Genomic DNA, 18,197 nt, shown 5'->3' on the forward strand with positions numbered 1-18,197 from the left:
CCAGTTTGTGCTGGCAGTATGTTATGGGCCTGTTGTCTTGCTCCACTAAACTCATGGTCGTGTTCCTAGTTGCCATCATACGGGCTAATGGGTTAGTAAAATCTATGCTCAGTCATTGAATTCTCCTTACCTCTCCTTCGCCAGGGAAAAAGTTACTTTGTAAGCAAGACTCTCTTTTCTGCTGAAGAGGGTGACAGTCTTCCAGCCAGATCGATCTACCTTTTGTTTTCCTCCTCTTCATCCTTCCAAGACAGAGGAGCATTTCCATTGCTCAGACCCCATGGGTCCCTTTGGTTTCTGTGCCTCTCAAATGACATTATTACAGAAGGATGACAAGCTTATTAGTTTTGCTCATGCCCAGTTGGAAAGAGCTGTGACGAAACACATTCTCCACAGAAATTGTCCTCAGCATATTGGAATGATATACCCTGATAAACAAAGAAGTGTCTGCAGGTCTTTGGTCTCATTCTATAAGGGGTCTGGCTGCAAACCCTGAAAAGTATTGTGATTCTTAAAGCTCTAGACAAACCCAGAAAACTGATATGAACCAGGGATCCCTTGTGTGGGTTAAAATGCCCTGGGAAATTGTAAATTGTAAAGTTCTAAGAAGCTGTGAAACCTTTCCAAATTGTGAAGCTGCAACGCTGTGTGACATAAAAGCAACCTAGGGAAATATGTGATCTGGAAATGCTCTGTTGAAACTATGTTTTTTACTATGGTAGAAAGGGTGTGTATGAAGGCCTTGTAACCTAAAAATCAAGTGAATCCTGAAGGGTGGGAAAGGCACTATAACCCTGAAATAAGGTACCAAAGGCTCAGGGACAAGTGTTGTGTATCCTGACAATGGCTGAGACCAGGACTCACTCTGTCGGAAGTTCCAGAACAGGGAAGCATTTTGCAGTGTTAAGGTTCGAGACACAAGGTGAGCTAAAGTCCTTTTCTTTTCTTCGATGATACAGAGTTAGAGTTTCCACCATTAAGTCCCTACCGACATTCAGCTTCCAACCCGTTTCCCATCATGTCACACCATTCCACAAGCGTCTGATCATGGTCCTCGGATTGCCGGCGTTCCATCCCACAAGGACACTCTGGGAAGGCTGCATACTACACACCTTGCCTTTTACGTCTTTTAAAAAAATGTTTTACTTGTCTTTGACCATGGCACGAGGGATCTACAAAGTGACGTTCTAGGGATGGTTGTTATCCCTGCTCTACCTGGTGAGGATAACCTTATCTCATTTGGGAAACATTCCCGTTCACCCCGTAGAGGTCTACAGTGACAGGAAGCACCCACCTTCTCTTAAGTTCCACACCTGATCATCACTGGTCAGAATGGAGTTATGCAAGATCTTGTCGACTCAGTGGTTGGGGGCACTGCATAGGCCTCCTTTGTAGATTGCCTGGCAATTTCACTCTAGTGGTTCTGCTTGCACGTGGTCATTTCTCACACAGCCTTTCTCATGTCATACAGAGTCTCGCTATATCTCTGCCACACCCTAAATGTTTTGACACTTCGTCAGTATCAATATTCACCGTACAGGATCTAAACAAAGAAGGCAGATTTTGGTGTTCGGCTTCTGCCTTCTGATTAGTTCAAAATGGGAGATCCCAGTAAAAGAATGAGGTGAGGCACAGTGGGCTAAAGCCCTCTCTGTAATGGCATTCTTCCAATTTACTTTATTGACCCAAGCCCAACATTTGCAATCCTTGATTATTTTGTTAAACTTTCCACCACGGTTGGCTACAGGGGTGATACAATGCGCTGAATCAATGTTCTATCTCATTGTCAGCGATAACGCTATTCATTGGTACAAACCTGGATACATCTCGATTTTTTTCAGCAGAATTTTAAGGAAGTCTTTCCTCTTGAAGACTTCTTGCAGGAATTGAATTACCAGCCTCTTAAAGGTTTCCCTGGTAAAAAATACTTCTACCCATCTCGTTAGCATGGCAGTGAGGACTATACAATAATTTAGGACGCTTTGACGGTATATGGGTCCTACTAGGCCCATTCCAACCCTCTCCATGGCATTCTGGGTTTTGTCATCTTGGTCGTAGGAAAACATTGGGATTGACCGCTGTAGTATTGGTCTCGTGCTGCAGTGCACGAGAAGCCGGCACGTACCTGAGGCGGAGAGTCACGCCAGAAAGAAAACATTTTGCGGCTGACAGTTGGAGATGGCGGAGAGACGAAGAGAGCCACAGCCAGTGGGGCTCCTACCATATATCTCTAATTGCCTTTTCCTGTATCTTTGTAGCGTTATGTAAGAGGATGCAATTCAACACTACAGCTAAGTCAATGCCTAGTCTGGGATACTGAATGGAAACCCTTATTGATATATCTTTATGTCCAGTTCATGAGTTCTGGATGACTACCCCTATATAACACCCCTCTCTTAGAATCCCCCTGACCCCACTGAGCCAAGAAGTAGTTCTGTTTTGCAAGTTTAAAAGGTTTATTTGAGAAATAAAACAAAATATAGATACCACGCTTTAATAATAAATTAATAATCGATATCGCCCTTATAAATATGATGTTGATCAACAATGGGTAATCTGGCACTAGCACACTTCTTTATAATCAATGAGGAGTTAGTATAGGATGGATCAAGTAGCAAAAATACCTTTATGATTTCAAGGGAAAAGCAATGAGGAATAAAATGCAGTACAGAAATACTTGATATGATTTTAGCAAAAGATAAGATAATCACTTTTTCTCTGGCAATTCACCCCCCTCCCCTATGCAATGTAAGAAATGGAAGGAGATGGAAAGAGGAGCACACAGTTCTCAGGAATGCAATCAAATACAATCTGAAATTCAATTCCCACCCCAGCAAGCTTAGAGAAAACAGGTATGAGTTTTAAAACACAGGCCCAAGTGCTTTGAATGTGGTGGCAATGAAGTGAGAAATATGCAAAAAATGCTTTTAATTCCCTTTAGGAGGTTCAGGGTGAGTGAGAGATACTTGGGATGAGCTCAGGCTCACTTCAGCAATGATTCAGGGATGGTTATTAAGAGGCAAACAGATTTTTAGCAAAGGAAAGCAAAAAGCTGCTATCTTTTTACAGGTAAAGAAATCAGGCCAAATCGCGGCAAAATTCGTGAGTGCGTGAATCGCGATTACGGCAAAAGTATAAGGAGTAGCAAGTCGGTTCTAGGTTCGTTGGAAAGCTGAGACAAACGGTTCCAGAGATATGAACGATTTTGTAAAGGTCGTTTTTCGAATTTAAAGTAACTCAAATTGACAGGTGACAGCTTTGAAAATGACAGGTGACACGATTTCTAGGAGACAGTTCTAATCAGATTAAAATAGTTGGATTAAATTATTTTAACTAAGAGTTTATTTCTGTCACAATCTGATCTAAGTACTCACTCCTAGCTTTGAAAGGACTGGACCTCGCCATGGATCGGGTCAGGATTGGCTGCAGTTCCCTCGCCACGGACGGTCTCTGCGCGCAGCGCCTGGGTCAGCTCCACTCTGCTGGGTCTGTCATGCACCGTTTCTGCTCACAGCGTCTGGGTCAGCTCCCCGGATACAGCGGCCTGTGGTTCTCTGGATCTCTGGTCTGCTTTCTGGGTGTCTCTGCTTTCTCTGGGTACAGCACTGCTTCTGGATCTTTCTGGTGCAGGGTTTCAGGCCAGAATCAACAGCTCAGCCCGGCTGTGAATAGTCTGCAAATGATTTTGAGGCCTGCTGAAGAGAACTCAGCTTGTGGGTTAGGCCTGTTCTTTACAAATTCTGAAGTAAAGTCTTGGTCTCTGAAGATTGATGGATTGAAGTCTGAAGTCTCCCGGCAGAGCGTCCCGCGGAAAGTGAAAAAGGGATCTCCACTTGTCCTGCACCGTCTGCTTTTATGTGTTTAGAAAGTGGGTGTGTGCGCAGCATCACTAAGCCAGTCCCTCTCTCAATTTATCATTGGCCAAGCTTTCCTTTCTCCCTTGATTGGGGGAACTGAGTTGTGAGTCAGAGTGATGAGGTAGATTTTGTGGCCAGAGGGCCCTCCCTGTCATCTTTACACACAAATCTATATTTGACCCAAATACATCTTTCCCAACTACACAGTTGCTTTTACATCACCTACACACATCATATATCACATGAGGTAGGCACTGTTCCGACTCTGGCGTTTCTAGGAGCTTGGGTAAAGAAATGGCAACTTATTTTCGATTTTACTGGGTTATGCAACATTGGTTTTTCATTAAAAATTATACACATATACACGGCCTGTCCATACATACTCCAGTAAATTCCCATGTCTCTAGCTTAAACACAGAGTCTGTAGTATCAATAAACAGCGGGGTTTTGCCCCAGAACATCACACAAATTGGAGTTTGGGCTTGGATTGTGGGCAAAGTTTTCATTTTAAGGATCCCCAAATTTCACATTTCTGTCATCTGGTTACCAAGAGTTATCAGTATTTCTGTAAAATATATATTTGCTTTAAATTCAAAGTACTGCAGTGTTTGAGTCCGACCCCAAAGTTTGGGGATGACAGTGATCACGTGTCTCTCCTGGCTGGCAGATCTTTGTTGACAGGAAACAGTCAAAATCACCATATCCTATTCAATGGAAAAGGTCTTTTGTGTGGGCTCCAGCAAGCTGAGGTCAACAGACCAGGGGGCCACTTTGCATTTGGTTAGCATGACCATGTGATATCCTGGGCTTTCTGAGGTGAGGTTTCCCAGCCTTTTGGCCTGTTAATCAAATCAGATTGTCTCTGGGAACAGCAGGTGGTTAGATCTTCCATTACCTAACAAGCTTTGAAGTCCCAATTGTCACAGAAGGCTGATTAGCTTCAGAAGTAGCAGTTCTCCTGTCAGAGTTTAGACCGCTAGCGCCGCCTTGAGTCCAAAGCGGGTACTGCATGCATTTTTTTGAGTTGTCTTGAACTACTGCATTTCAATAGAGTGGTCTTTTGCTTGATAGTATAGGACCCTTGCTTAACATTGTTCTGATGGCATCCTCACAGTAGAGTGGTGATGTGGAACCCCCCACAAGAAGGTTGTATCTTTGGAGTGGTCTCGTGCCAACTGCGCAGTTCTCCTATTCTGGCGTGAATGTGGGCTCATCCCCACATCCACCCAGTCTATTGATTTAGTTTGTTCTGGAATAGAATAATGGGCGGTGACAGCTCATCCCCACATCTACCCAGTCTATTGATTCAACATGGGTCAAAACCCATGACAGGTTACTCAATAAATACTAGGTCTGTCATTATCCTGCGTGCCTGCATTCTTACAATGGCCCTTTTCACTAGTTGTGCATAAAATAAAAATCTCTCTATTTGGATATCACATCCTGGCCACCATAAATCAGCACAGACACTTTGTTTAGTTTTCGTGATCCCCTGGGGGCCCTCGTGTGCCATTGTCACACTCTCAACCAGCTGAGGGAGTTGTATGATCGCCCCTCAGAACATACTCTACACATGCACTTCTCTGATGGGCCACAGACATTCCAGTCCCCAATGTACAAGGTCGTCATTGAGTGATCCTTTTTAAACTAGGGCTTTCCTGACACCTTTAAGGGCTTCATCTTCTGACATACTCTGGTTTCAACTGGTCAGTGACACTGCCATGTGTTTGAAAGAAAGGATTTGGTCATCATCATTCATATCCCAGACCCAATGCTACCGGCAATCTGCTGGTGTTTTCACATTGGTAACATATTCCTCACACAAGGTGTATTCCTGAAAAGAAGTAACCCATTTCCTTATCCTTGCGAAGATTCTGTCCAAGCCTTTATTTCTTCAGAGGTTTCCGATCAGTGCGATTTTCACATGTTGTGACCCACAAGAAGGCCCTGCATTTCTCAACTGCCCTTTTGGACATCAGGAAAGTTGAATACATGCATTCTGCGCTCTTAAAAAGTGAGTTGAAAAGGATTGACCCGCTTCTACTTGGGATAGTATGGAGCGTACACCCATATTTATGGCGTATACAGAGAAAATAGTTCTCGTCACAATCTTAAATGTCTTGAGGGAGGGTGCTTGGTCAAGCAATTGCTTTATCATTTAAAACCCTGAGTTACATAGATCCATCAATTCAAATTCAAATTGAGCACCCTTCATGAAAAGATACCTTGTGTATCATCTCGTTTGCGAAGTTCTATATGAAGTGCGAATAGTATTGCACTATGCCCAGAGGCTAAGTAAAATTTAAAAAAATTACATGACCTAAATATTCAATTCTTTCCTTGTTGCTTTTGCATTTTGGCATACTTAACGTCATACCTAATTCCCTCAGTTTCTGTAAGACGACGTTCAATCTTTGATCATGTTGAACTGTGTCCCTTTCTTGTATATCAAAATATCATCCTGGAAACCTCGGTCTGAGGCAGCTGAGACTAGGCCAACTGGAATCCTTGCATATTGGTAGAAGCCTTCTGGAGTGATGAAGGCTGTTAATTGCTGGGAGCTCAGGGGTAGCCTAATCTGATGAGAAGCTAACATTAAGTCAAGCTTGGAAAATAATCTAGTATCTCCTATAGTGGATAAGACTCTGAAATGTTGGAAAGAGGGTGTCGGTCAGGGATATCACATCAGTTCAGAACCATGAAGTCAATTCAGAGGCACTGTGCGTTTCCTCACTACAACCAACAGAGAAACCAATCGAATGTCTCCACACTTTCAGTGATGTCTTGTGCCTGCAATGTGTCAAGCTCTTTCATCAATTCTGCTCTCAAGGAAACGGGAAGGTTATGCTCTTTGTGCACCACAGGCATGGAAGCTGACCGCAGACTGATTTAGTGAAGGACCCCTTCAAACGGGCAACTTCTTCTCTGAAGACATTTTTCTGACCTTTATCTTCACAGGTTAATACGGATTTTTCTGCATTGAGGTTTAGTTTTATTTCCAGTCTCTTTTGGTACAGCCAGTGGAGGTGCACTTGCTTGATGCATACACTTTTCCCGTTGCTGTCCTGCCTTTGAACGAAAGATCAGCTTGCAACCATCCTAGCAAGCCTCTGTATGTGTTATATATACATTTTGTAGCATATTGGTTATGGTGTTAGTACTCTTTAAGGTTATAGATGTCAGTTATGAGAAATGCATTTTTTCCACCATAATATTAACTGAAAATAAAAACATGTTTTGGGGCAGTTACCTGTGAACATAACCTTGTAGTGGCCATTTCCACTTTCAAAACTCCATTTGTTTATCTTGTTGCCACTCAGGTGGTCACTGTATAATCAACATGTTATCAGGTTACCTGGGTAACCTAGAACCATGATGAGTTCCAAGACACATGTATGTAAGGAGTTGTGCTTGCCCAAGAGTCACCAAACTGAGGTGTGTACCTTTTGACCTCAGGGACGAAGTGTCCAAAGAAATCGAGGTGTGTTGAGGAAGACCTCATTAAATCTGTTGAGGTGGCTGAATGGTTCGCCTCCAGTGGTGGTTGTTAGGAAGCCCAATGGTAGTGCTTGCCTCTGTATAGATGTAAGGGCATTAAACAAGTGTGTGGAAGTAGATCATTTATATAGGGCAACTGGTCCGCCACGCCTGGTGCCAAAATATTTTTTGCCCTTGACTTAGCCCCGGCATACCACCAAATCAAACTCCATCCAGAATCCAGGGACCTGACCACCTTCACTCATGAAGGCACATTCAGATTTAAAAGAATGCCCTTTGGACCCATATCTGCTGCTGCTTTTTTCAAAGAGTGATGAAGGTTGTTTTTGGTGACATTGCTGGCGTCTTCTATTAATAAGATGACATTCTAGTTAGGGGTTCATCGGTTAGTGATCATTATATCAAATAAAAGAGTTTACTAGACAGACTGAACTAAGCAGAATTGACCCTACAAAAATCCAAATGCTGCTTCAGGTCCTCCCAGATTGCTTGCTTAGGACATCACTTATCTGGTGAAGGGATATCTCCCAGGGAGGGCTGGGTCAAAGCCATTTTACAAGTTTTGCCACCACAAAATAATCAGACAGTGATGTCATTCTTGGGAGTAGTTGAATACTAGTCGAAGTGTATTACGACCTTTTCAGATAAATGCAAAAACATCAGGTCCCTTTGCAAAAAGAGGTGTACACTTTAATGGACCAGTGAGTGTGATACTGACTTCTATTATATCAAACAAGAAATTGTTATGCCCCAATTCTGCCTTATTTTGACAAAGCTAAGGAAACATTCTCGATGACTGACGCCAGCGGCACTAGCTTGGGTGCAGTTCTCATGCAAAGTGACAGGGATGGTGACAAAATTGTCGCTTTTGCATCTAGAGCTTTGAAGGATGCCGAATGTATGTATTCTGGAATTGAGAAAGAAGCATGGTCTGTGGTCTGGGCTATAAACAAATATAACAAATTAAAATCTTTCTTGTGGGGCAGAACATGTGCGTTTTTATCAGACCATATACCACTCGTGGCAGTCTTCACATCAAAAGGGCTAGATGGTGTGTCCAGATATATTGTTAATTGGGTGACGTCTGTACAAGAGCATTCGTTTCATATCAAACATGTTGCTGGAAAGAAAATGTCATTGCAGACTTCCTGTCCAGACATTCAAGTTGCATTAATGAGGAAGACATGTTAGAACCAATTCAGGATGTGTTTTTGGTATGTGGGGAATCCATCTCACAAGACAAAAGAGATGCAGCCCTGAGGGAGGACCGCGAACTTGGTGATGCTTACCAAGTGGTCAGGGGGGACTCCTGATGTGGGTTTAGGATGTTTCCACAATGTAAGACATTATTTAGGAGTAGAAGAGTGTCACATTCTGAGAGCTGGTCGCGCTGTCCCACCTGTAGGGGTAAAAAAAAAAGCTACTAGATCTAGCTCACAATGCTCATTTGGCCCTCTCTAAAATGAAAGGTATACTGCGAGCTGACTACTGCTGGCTAGGCTTAGATACAGATGTGGAAGAATTTATTAAAGATTGTACTTTATGATCTTCTTCTGATAGAGTGCTTAAGACACATGTTAAGGTCAACCCCTCGTGCCAATAGATGTACCCAACCTTCTATGGGAATACTTGGCTCTAGACATTTTGGGCTCACTGTCATCCAGAGTGGGCATAACATAATGTGATCGTGTTGGCAGATTTATATTTTAAATGTGCGGAAGTAAAGTGTGCATCTGAGCCGGATTCCAGAGCAGTGGTACAATTCATGGACAATATCTGAGAGAAGGTATGCCACAAAACATTCTAAACGGACAATGGAGTCCAATTTACATCTAGATTAATGAAGAATATTCTTAAATGTATGGTTGTAGAACACCACAAGATGGCTCTTTTCCATCCCTGCACAAATGAAATTGTTGAAAGGTTCCACAGGACGCTGACGCAATCAATGCGCACGTCAATCCAAGCTGGGAAGTGTTGGGAAGTCACGTACATATTAGCTCCACATACAACCACAGCATTAATCCCGTGTGAGGTCATGAGGAGAAGAGTGGCTGCCACATTGGTGTGTCCACCATGGTTGAAGAGGATGTTGAGAGAAAGAGTAAAATCAAAAACTGAAGAGGCAAAACAAGTACATGGCAAGAAATGTAATGCCAGACTCACGGGAGTGGAGACTGGTGAGCAAGTCTGGGTGCGCAGACCATGTGGAGTTCTAAAGGGTGAGAGCAAATATCGAGGACCCCCGAGAGTAGACAAAGTATTAAATGATGCAGGTATATCAGAGGATGGCCGCACTTGGAATAAAGGCTGCATAGACATGAGGCCCATGATTGAAAAACAGGTAAATGTTCTCTTCCCCTGGCATAGGGAAGATATGTGTTTTATAGATATACATTTAGTGACATATTGGTTATGGTGTTAGTACTGTTTAAGGTTATAGGTATCAGTTATGAGAAATTAATTTTTTCAACCATATTATTAACTGAAAAAAACGAAGGTTTTGGGGCACTTAACTGTGGACATAAACATGTTGTGACTATTGCCACTGTGTTTGTTTATCCTGTTGCTACTCAGGTAGCCACTGTAAAATCAACATGTTATCAGGTTACCTGGGTAACCTAGAACCATGATTATAATTATACGTAATGTCAACATTACTGAGAGGGTGCTGGCCAAAAGTGGATCCCAAGATTTGTTCTGTAGCAATATATACGTGGCCCCTGAATTTATCACAAGTTCCACTGTTGTGTTGTCCGTCTGTATAATATGTAGGGGGGCGGGGGGGGGGCATTCAGTTACTCCTCGCTGTCACTGATAGTGAAGTCAGCTTGCACACAGGTCCTGTACCAGATTTACATCAGGAGTTGGCTTGCAGCATTAGGATACAGTACCTCCTTTCACATTCTGCAGGTTATGCATAAGGCTGGATAGGTTGGACTATTGGCTAAATATCCAAAACTCGCATTTGTAACATCTACGCCTGGTGTAGCTTATTGGCAGTGATCTATAGTTTGTGAGGTGAACATGGGAAGTTAAGGTTTTTGGGCCAGATCAGGCCTGGTGCTGACCCATGAGAGACTGTTGCTTTACTGCTTTCTTTTGCAAAGGATGGATGTCCGAGTATGCAGATGCCCGTTTGTCTATTTATATTTGAGAAGCTGTTAAGAGCTTCCCCGCCTACGCAGCCATTGTACACTTGGAAATACTTTCCATCTTTGGCAATACAGAGGACTTTGTTGAGAGAGGGGTCTACTCTAGACCATAGCTATTCGCGTACCTCTCTGTAGCTGGATTCAAGCATGAATTGTTGTCTCAGTCTCGTTTGTGTACAGAGATTGCACATTCTGGCAAGGTCTTTGCGTGCAGTGATGAATTGTTCCCAGACACTCCTTCCTCTTGGCACGCCTTCCTTTGGGAAGAGCCCAGAGTGACACCTTTCTAGTATGTTGCTCACTTTAGTTTCGTAGGCATTGTCCAATTTCTTTAAACACTGTTCACACTCATTCAGGCCTTGAGCTTTTCCAGGAGGGAGATCAGGTAATTCCTCATGTTTTTCTTGGCCAGAGGTGTCTAGACATTTTATTTTTCAATCCCGTAGTCGGCCCACATGCAGAATTTGCATAATGTTCAAATGGCTTTCTCCACCTTCACCAGGTGTTATTAGAAAGGAACTGGGAGAGTGGAACATTTTGCATGATTATATGTTCCGAAGAATGTCCCCTCCTTTCTCACTGAGTGGAGAAACAAATGGTGAACTGTGTTGGCCTTCTCTGTTGTTTTTAATTTGTTTAACTCTTCACTTACTTGGCAAGAAAGAATGGGTGTCACCACTTGTACACAATCTTCCATATTCAGCATTCATTGCAGTTCATTTAACAGTCTTTATTCCTAGTTTTTCATGGTTATTTTACTGAAGTGGACGGTAAGAATGACTACATTTACTTTCTAATGGACTGCTTCCCCATCTAGATCTATCTCGCAGCGTAGCTGCCTTTCAGAAAGCTATCTGCTGTCATGGGGTGCAGCTCTGCATAGATTCTGCATGGCGCCTCTACGTGCCCCGCACAGACATCACGTCGGGCCCGAATATATAGAGGCACTGCACCCCATGACGTCAGTTCCTTTTTCCCATGCACTCTGCTCGCTTCAGAAAAAGCTTAGTTCGTCTTCTTGAATTTTTCTCCTACGTTCTTCAAATATGTCGCAATGCCGAATCCAACAAGGTCGTAAGTGTTCAAGCCATGCATGCATTGCAGACGTTAAATGTCTGTTTCGGTCCCGCACCGCAGTTGCCTTTGCTGCCTTGGGGAAGGCAACGACGCGGAGACTGAGCACCGTGCCATTCGATGCACCCGAAGGCACTTCAAGAACGTGAAGCAAGACGTTTCACCTTCTTCCACAAAGAGGAAGGTGAAAAGTCGCCCCGTTCGGGGTCGTCTGGACTGGACTGTGGCACAGAAGAAAGGTGCCCTGTCCGGATGGACAAAAAGAAAGAAGCACTGCAAGAGATCGAGATCCCCTGGTGGTTCTTTAAGGCATCGAAGAAGAGGAGCCACCACTCCAAGGAGGACCGAGAAGAAGAGGCCCCGTCAGTACCTTTTCCCACCCAGTCCTCTACCTCAAAGAAATGGGAAGCGTTCAGGTTGAAGATGCTTGACCGTTGACAACGGCGCCAACTACTGCAGCCAAGCCGACAGTTCCCACCCTACTTGGATGTGCCAGACATCGGTCCCCCGATTTCAGTGCTCTCTTTAGTAGTGCCATTGGCACCGGCTGATGTCAGACTTGCGAGAGGATTCCTCAAACTCCCAAGAAGGGCATATATGTGCATTTAGAGGACATTTATAACCAGGAGGGGGATCCTGTCCCTATCGGGATGAAACCCCACAACATCATTTAAATTAGACTTTCCCGAGGGGTTTATGGGGAACAAGGACACTAGGTTGCCCTGGTGGCCCACTGGCAGGAGGCAAATGGCTTAGACACTACACCAGGGGTGGACATGCTCCCTGCTGTCACCCCGGGCAAGCCACAGGCCACTTTTCAGAGTCTGATGGCAAAGGTGGTCGACACCTTAGAGCTTCTGGCTCCTTTACGTCCAAAGGTGCAATATGACTTGACTGACATTGTGCACGAGGGTCCTAAATGGGAGACCTATTGCCTTTCAATCAGGCAGCAGTGGGGCCAGTGATGGCACCATGGGCCAAACCGGCTTCAGTTTTCACAGTGGATCGTGACCTAGCTAAGAAGCACAGGCATGTTTTTTTCTGCCCATCTTTCCCCAGATAACTTGGTAGTCCAGGCTGCTATAATGAAGCTTAAACCCACATCTTTTCCTCCTGATAGATAGAGCAAGACATTGGACACATGCGATAGGAAGATTTTCGGCTCTTCAAGCGCTTGTCTCCAGTACTCCAACGCCTCTTGGACTCTGGCCAAGTTCTCCTTTGGCCTGTGATCGGTCTTTGCAGAGGCATCAGAGCAAATCTCTGAATGGGAAATGCAGGAGGGTTTTGAGGCCTTGGTCAAGGACAGCAAAGAAACCTACCATCAATAACTGCAATTTGTTCTGGATACTGCAAACTGCTTAGCAAGAACAACAGGCACAAGCAGTGTTGTACGCAGATTTTCTTGGCTAAAGAGATCAGGGTTTGCTACTGACTTCAAGGATGACTCAGGATGAGTCATTACAAAGGTTCCAAACCTCTAAGGCTACTGCCAAGTTGCTGGGGCTGGCAGTCCAGCAACAACGACCTGCAAGCACAGCAGGCAGGTCAGAGGGGTTTTTGCCTCTTTGCCACTTGTGCCCAAAGAGGTAGAGGTCAACCACCATTGGGCAGGCAATGGCAGCATCATCCCTACAAGGGTAGGGGCCGGTGTACATCTAGAGAGGGCACTGCAACCTCTATGGTGCCCTCTGCAACGCCAGCCCATCAGCTTCTGGCAAAGGGGGCCATAGGACTTTTACCCTGCTTGGAACGAGGCTGGGTTGGTACTCAACCTACTTTCTGGTGCCTAAGAAGGACAGAGGTCTGAGACCCATCCTGTATCTGCGGCTTCTGAACTTATACTTGCACAGGGACAAGTTCAAGGTGGTTACTATGGCCAAGATTCTGGACATGAATGTCTGGCTAGTCTCCCTGGATCTCCAGGATGCTAACTTCCATGTGGTTATACAAAAGAAACACAGGAAATACCCGAGGTTCAAAGTGGGGAACTGTCATTTCCATCCCAAAGCTGCCGCTTCTGGTCTTTCTATGGCACCCAGGATTTTTGCCAAGTAGCTAGCAGTAGTGGTAGCTCACCTCAGGAAGGAGGGCATTCATGCCTTTCCCTACCTAAAAGACAGGCTCGTCCGAGCCCGCTCACCAGGTCTACCATAGGCACACCTGTACTGGACATGCACCCTATTGCACAGCTTGGGCTTCTCCCCGAACTTCAAGAACTCTCTGGTTTCGCCATTCCAGTCCCTTCCATCAATCGGTGCGATCTTGGACCCTCGCCTGGGTCAGGGTTTCCTGCCTGAGGACAGAAATGGTCAAGGTTTTCCAACCGCAGACGACAATTCCAGCTTTGGTTTTTATGCGCTTGCTGGGTCTTATGGCCTCCTGCGTTTTAGTGGCACATGAGGCCCGCCTGCAAATGTGGTAGATGCAATGGCTTCTGAGCTCAAATTGGTCAAATTTTTAGAGACAAACATCTTACTCTTTCTACTGGTCTCAGAGAGTGTGTCCTGAGACATGCCATGGCAGTCCATGAAGAACCACCTTCAAAAAGGGTCGCTGTTTTGTCAACCTTGGCCACACGTGATTATAGTCCCAGATGCATGCCTGAAGGGTTGGGGTGCTCTCCTCCAAAAACATACCTTGACTGGACTGTGGTTCCCAACAGACTGCCAGGAGCCCATCAGTTTGCTGGAGCTCAGGGGGATCAGGCTGGACCTAGTCTCTTTCCTCCCCTCTGTGAAGGGCATGGCGATATTGGTCCTGTTGGACAACACTGTAGCAGTGAAATGCCTCAACTGCTTGTGGCAGTGGCATGGGCTCCTTGCCTCTACAAAGAAACAATGCGATTGTGGTGATGGGCTTTGGACTATGGCCTGTTAGGATGACAAGGAGAACTTGCTAGCAGATAATCATCATCCCCCCCACAAGTGGGAGCTCTGACAGGAAGTTCTCGAGGATATTTTCTGCCACTGGGGTTCTCCTTAGGTGGACCTCATGCCTTTCAGTGTGAACAAGAACAACGGGTGATTCTGCTCCAGGGAATATCCTTGTCTGGGAGCTCTGGGGGACGCTGTGACGGTCGAATGAGACTTTGACCTACTCTATGCGTTCCTGTCGATCCCGGTCATTCCTCGGGTTCTCAGGAGTCTGCGTCTGTTCAGGTCCACAAATATCTTGATCACTGCAGACTGGGCCTAGAGAATGTGGTACCCGTAGTTGCTGGACTTGGCCCTCTGCCCTCTATAGTCTCTACAACAGAGTATGGACCTCCTCTCTCACTCGCAGGGGGTAGTAGAAGAGTGTCCTGCCCCTGAACCTCAGCAGCTTGAACCTTCATGCCTGGCTGCTGAAAGGCTGAGGTATAAGGAGTGGGACTTGTGGGAGGACGTTCTGGACATGCTTATCTCGGCTAGAAGACTCGCCACCAGTCCCATTTATGCCTGCTGGTAGTGTATGTTTTTGGCTGAGAGCTGGGAGAGGGTTCTGAACCCTTTTACTTGCTCCACATCCTTTGTGTTGGAATTTCTATATCCTGGACAGGCTTGCAGGTTGGTACAGTGAAGGGCTATCTTGTGGCCGTTTTGGTCTTCAAGAGGACCCTATAGGAAGGCTCTTTTTTCACGATCCCTGTGGTCATTCAATTCCCGAGGGTTCTTTCCAATACGTTTACCCAACGCCAGTTTGTTGCGACGTGGGATGTAAATGCATTGTTGAAATTTTTTATATTCACTTCATTTGAGCCCCTTCATTCTTCTTTACTTAGACTGCTCACCCTTAAGGGCATTTTCCTTTTTGCCATCGCTTCCTTTAGACGGGCGAGTGAGCTCCAGGCATTATTGGTTAATCCTCCCGGTTTTCTCCAAGGAAAAGGAGACATTGAGAGTTAGACCCTCCTTCAGAGATGGTCTCAGAATACCATCTCTCTCAAAAGACCCATCTGCCTGTCTTTTTACTCCCCATCCTTCCCAGGCAGTGGAGCCTTTCAGTGGAGCCTTTCAATCAGCTGGATCCGGTGCGGGCCCTCAAGTTCTATGTCTCTTGGACAAGGAAGAACGGAACTGTTGGCCAACTTTACATTGGTTATGCTGGTGCCTGAGCTGCCACGGCTGTCACCAAACAGACCCTGTCTCAGTGGATCATTCTCTACATCTCAGAATGATATAATCTGGCCATCAAGGAGATCCCTGAGGGCCTCAGGGCTCACTCCACCAGAGGGGTGGCTGCCACCTTTGTTCTGCAGCATGGAGTACCCGTTCTGGATATTTACCAAGCGGACACATGGGCTTCCTTGCACATGTTTGCTAAGCATTACTGCTTGGATCCTATGTCTGGTCAGGATGCTCGTTTTGTCAGAACTGTCAGTCACAGTTTTCTGGTTTAGGTGTTTTCTGATTTAGATGGTGTACTTGCTAGCCTTCCTCCGTCAGATCATTGTACTGCTTTTGGAGTCTATTTTAAATGATGGCATCTTTAGGAGGGAGTCCATTCGAAGAACAAATTACTTACGGGTGTTCTTTCTAATGGACGTTCCTCCCACAGATTCCTCTTTGCCATGCTTACCTGCCCCTCTTGGCTGTTTGCTAGAACACCCTGGTTCTGCTGTCCCTCTGTGTGCTAGGGAAAAAGGGTGGAATTGAGGTCAGGGGGCGCAGCGCCTCTATATATACTGGCCCCAACATCATGTCCAAGGTACTTAGAGGCATCAGGCATAGCTGTGTTGTTCCACTTGGCGGCGAACATGATTCTGAGGAGCAGCTGTGCTGATAGAATGATATCACAGATGAGGAATCCGTGGAAGGGAACGTTCATCAGAAAGAATATTACTGAGCTAAGTAATTTGCTCTTCTCACATTCTTCGTGTTGTTCACTCTCTCTTACTGGGGCAGAGTTTTTTTGATTTCACAGAGCTCCTCATTTGATACTGAGAGTTTTGGCGGTGAAAGCAAAGTTCCACAGCCCTTTAACCCCCACTCCTCCCTCCTCTCTCGGACTGTATTATTTTCTTCTCACCCTCCTTCCAACGGTCTCACGGGGCAAACCCAGTGTTTATGGTCATAATGGGGGTGACCAGTATATTGTTCAACCATCGGGTTGTTGTAGGAGGACCCTAATTAGAGCAAACCGTAGGCTGCAACCTCATGTGCTAAGGGCATGTATGTTCATCGTGAATTCCCATTCATTGTAGGCTCCTCCCACTCTCAGATTTAAGTTATTAAAGAGCCCACGTATTACATTAGTGTCCTCATACATAGGTACAGTTGTTTCGAAGGTTAAACACAAAAAACATATAACAAACAGTAATTCATAATATATATATATTATGGGGCGATAAAAGCCCCCTTATAGTTAAAGTGATCGCCTTGAGTCATAGGAAATCCGAAAATCTATTGCTAATCACTTTTGATTTGCATGATGGATGTGGCTCATATTTTCCAAACATAACGTTTGTCACGGATTCATTATAAAATGAGAAGGATATAAAGAAAGTAAAATAAATGCTGTTTTCAGCCTACTTCCATTCATTTTCCCAAAGAGAAAGTTTGGTAAAGCCGAAGTGCAAAAACTGCTTGGCGCATTTGGACCAAATAAGAAACAACTTGGCACAAACCGTTTCCGGGACAGGTTTGGGGTTTTTCTGTCCAGTAGTTTTTAAAATATTTGACCGGGAAGGGGGTGCTCCAGCTACCAGAAAAATAGCTATTTCTCCCATGGTGCTTTGCAGCATAGAGGCGTTTAAGAAATGAAAAGCTGCCCCTTTTTTTGCCTCGATGAAAGCAATTACCACATGAATACCGGGGAAAGCTGAAAATGAAAAGTGGTGAAAAAGATATTTGGAGGAGGAAAAACTATGAAATTGCATTAGGCCAGAGATGGGGAGGGGGAAAGAAGAAACCATGTGAAATTGGAGAGTTGGGCGTGGTTTGGGGAGCCAGTTAGAGTTCAAATGTTTTCGGATTATCGGGGCAACAACATGGGAATCTTGCAAGATTACTGCGTCTACAACTGAAGCCTGAATCATCCCCTGGTATCTTTTGGCAGCAGCGGGTATGTGTTTTAAAGGATAGTTCCGGGACTTTTTTTTTATTGTCCCTAGGGGTCGGCCATGTGTTTGTAAGCATAAATCGGTAGATCGTAGAAAACTTTCCTATGGACCTTACCTGACTTTTCGCCCATTATCGCACTCAAAATCAGCCTCCATTTTGTGATAATCCTATCATTTCGCCCCATCGACCTGGCTCACCTGCCTTTTCGGCACTAAATCAAATCCCCCGCCCCTGAAACAGACTTCATCAAAACATTCATATTCCCCGCCTCTCCCCGTGACGTTACTGTGCTGCGTAGGCAAACGCGCCCAGGCGTCTTCTACGCGACTCCACACAGAACCCGGAAATCAACACAGATCAGCTCACAATACAGCGCGCCACAATTCGGAATATGAAACTGTACTTTGAAATCAAACCGCAAGATTGTAAATGTGGTAAAGTACATTTATTTGACATCAAATGTTTAGAGAATATTCAGCGATTTGCATTTTTCTTTGCTCTCGATCCAAATTAGTTCGTCTTGAGGGAAGCAATGTCCGTGTGCAGTACACAGGGTCTTAGAGCATCTC

The sequence above is a fragment of the Ambystoma mexicanum genome, chromosome 9, assembly GCF_040938575.1.
Source record: "Ambystoma mexicanum isolate Mex_15411 chromosome 9, UKY_AmexF1_1, whole genome shotgun sequence".
Classification (NCBI taxonomy): domain Eukaryota; kingdom Metazoa; phylum Chordata; class Amphibia; order Caudata; family Ambystomatidae; genus Ambystoma; species Ambystoma mexicanum.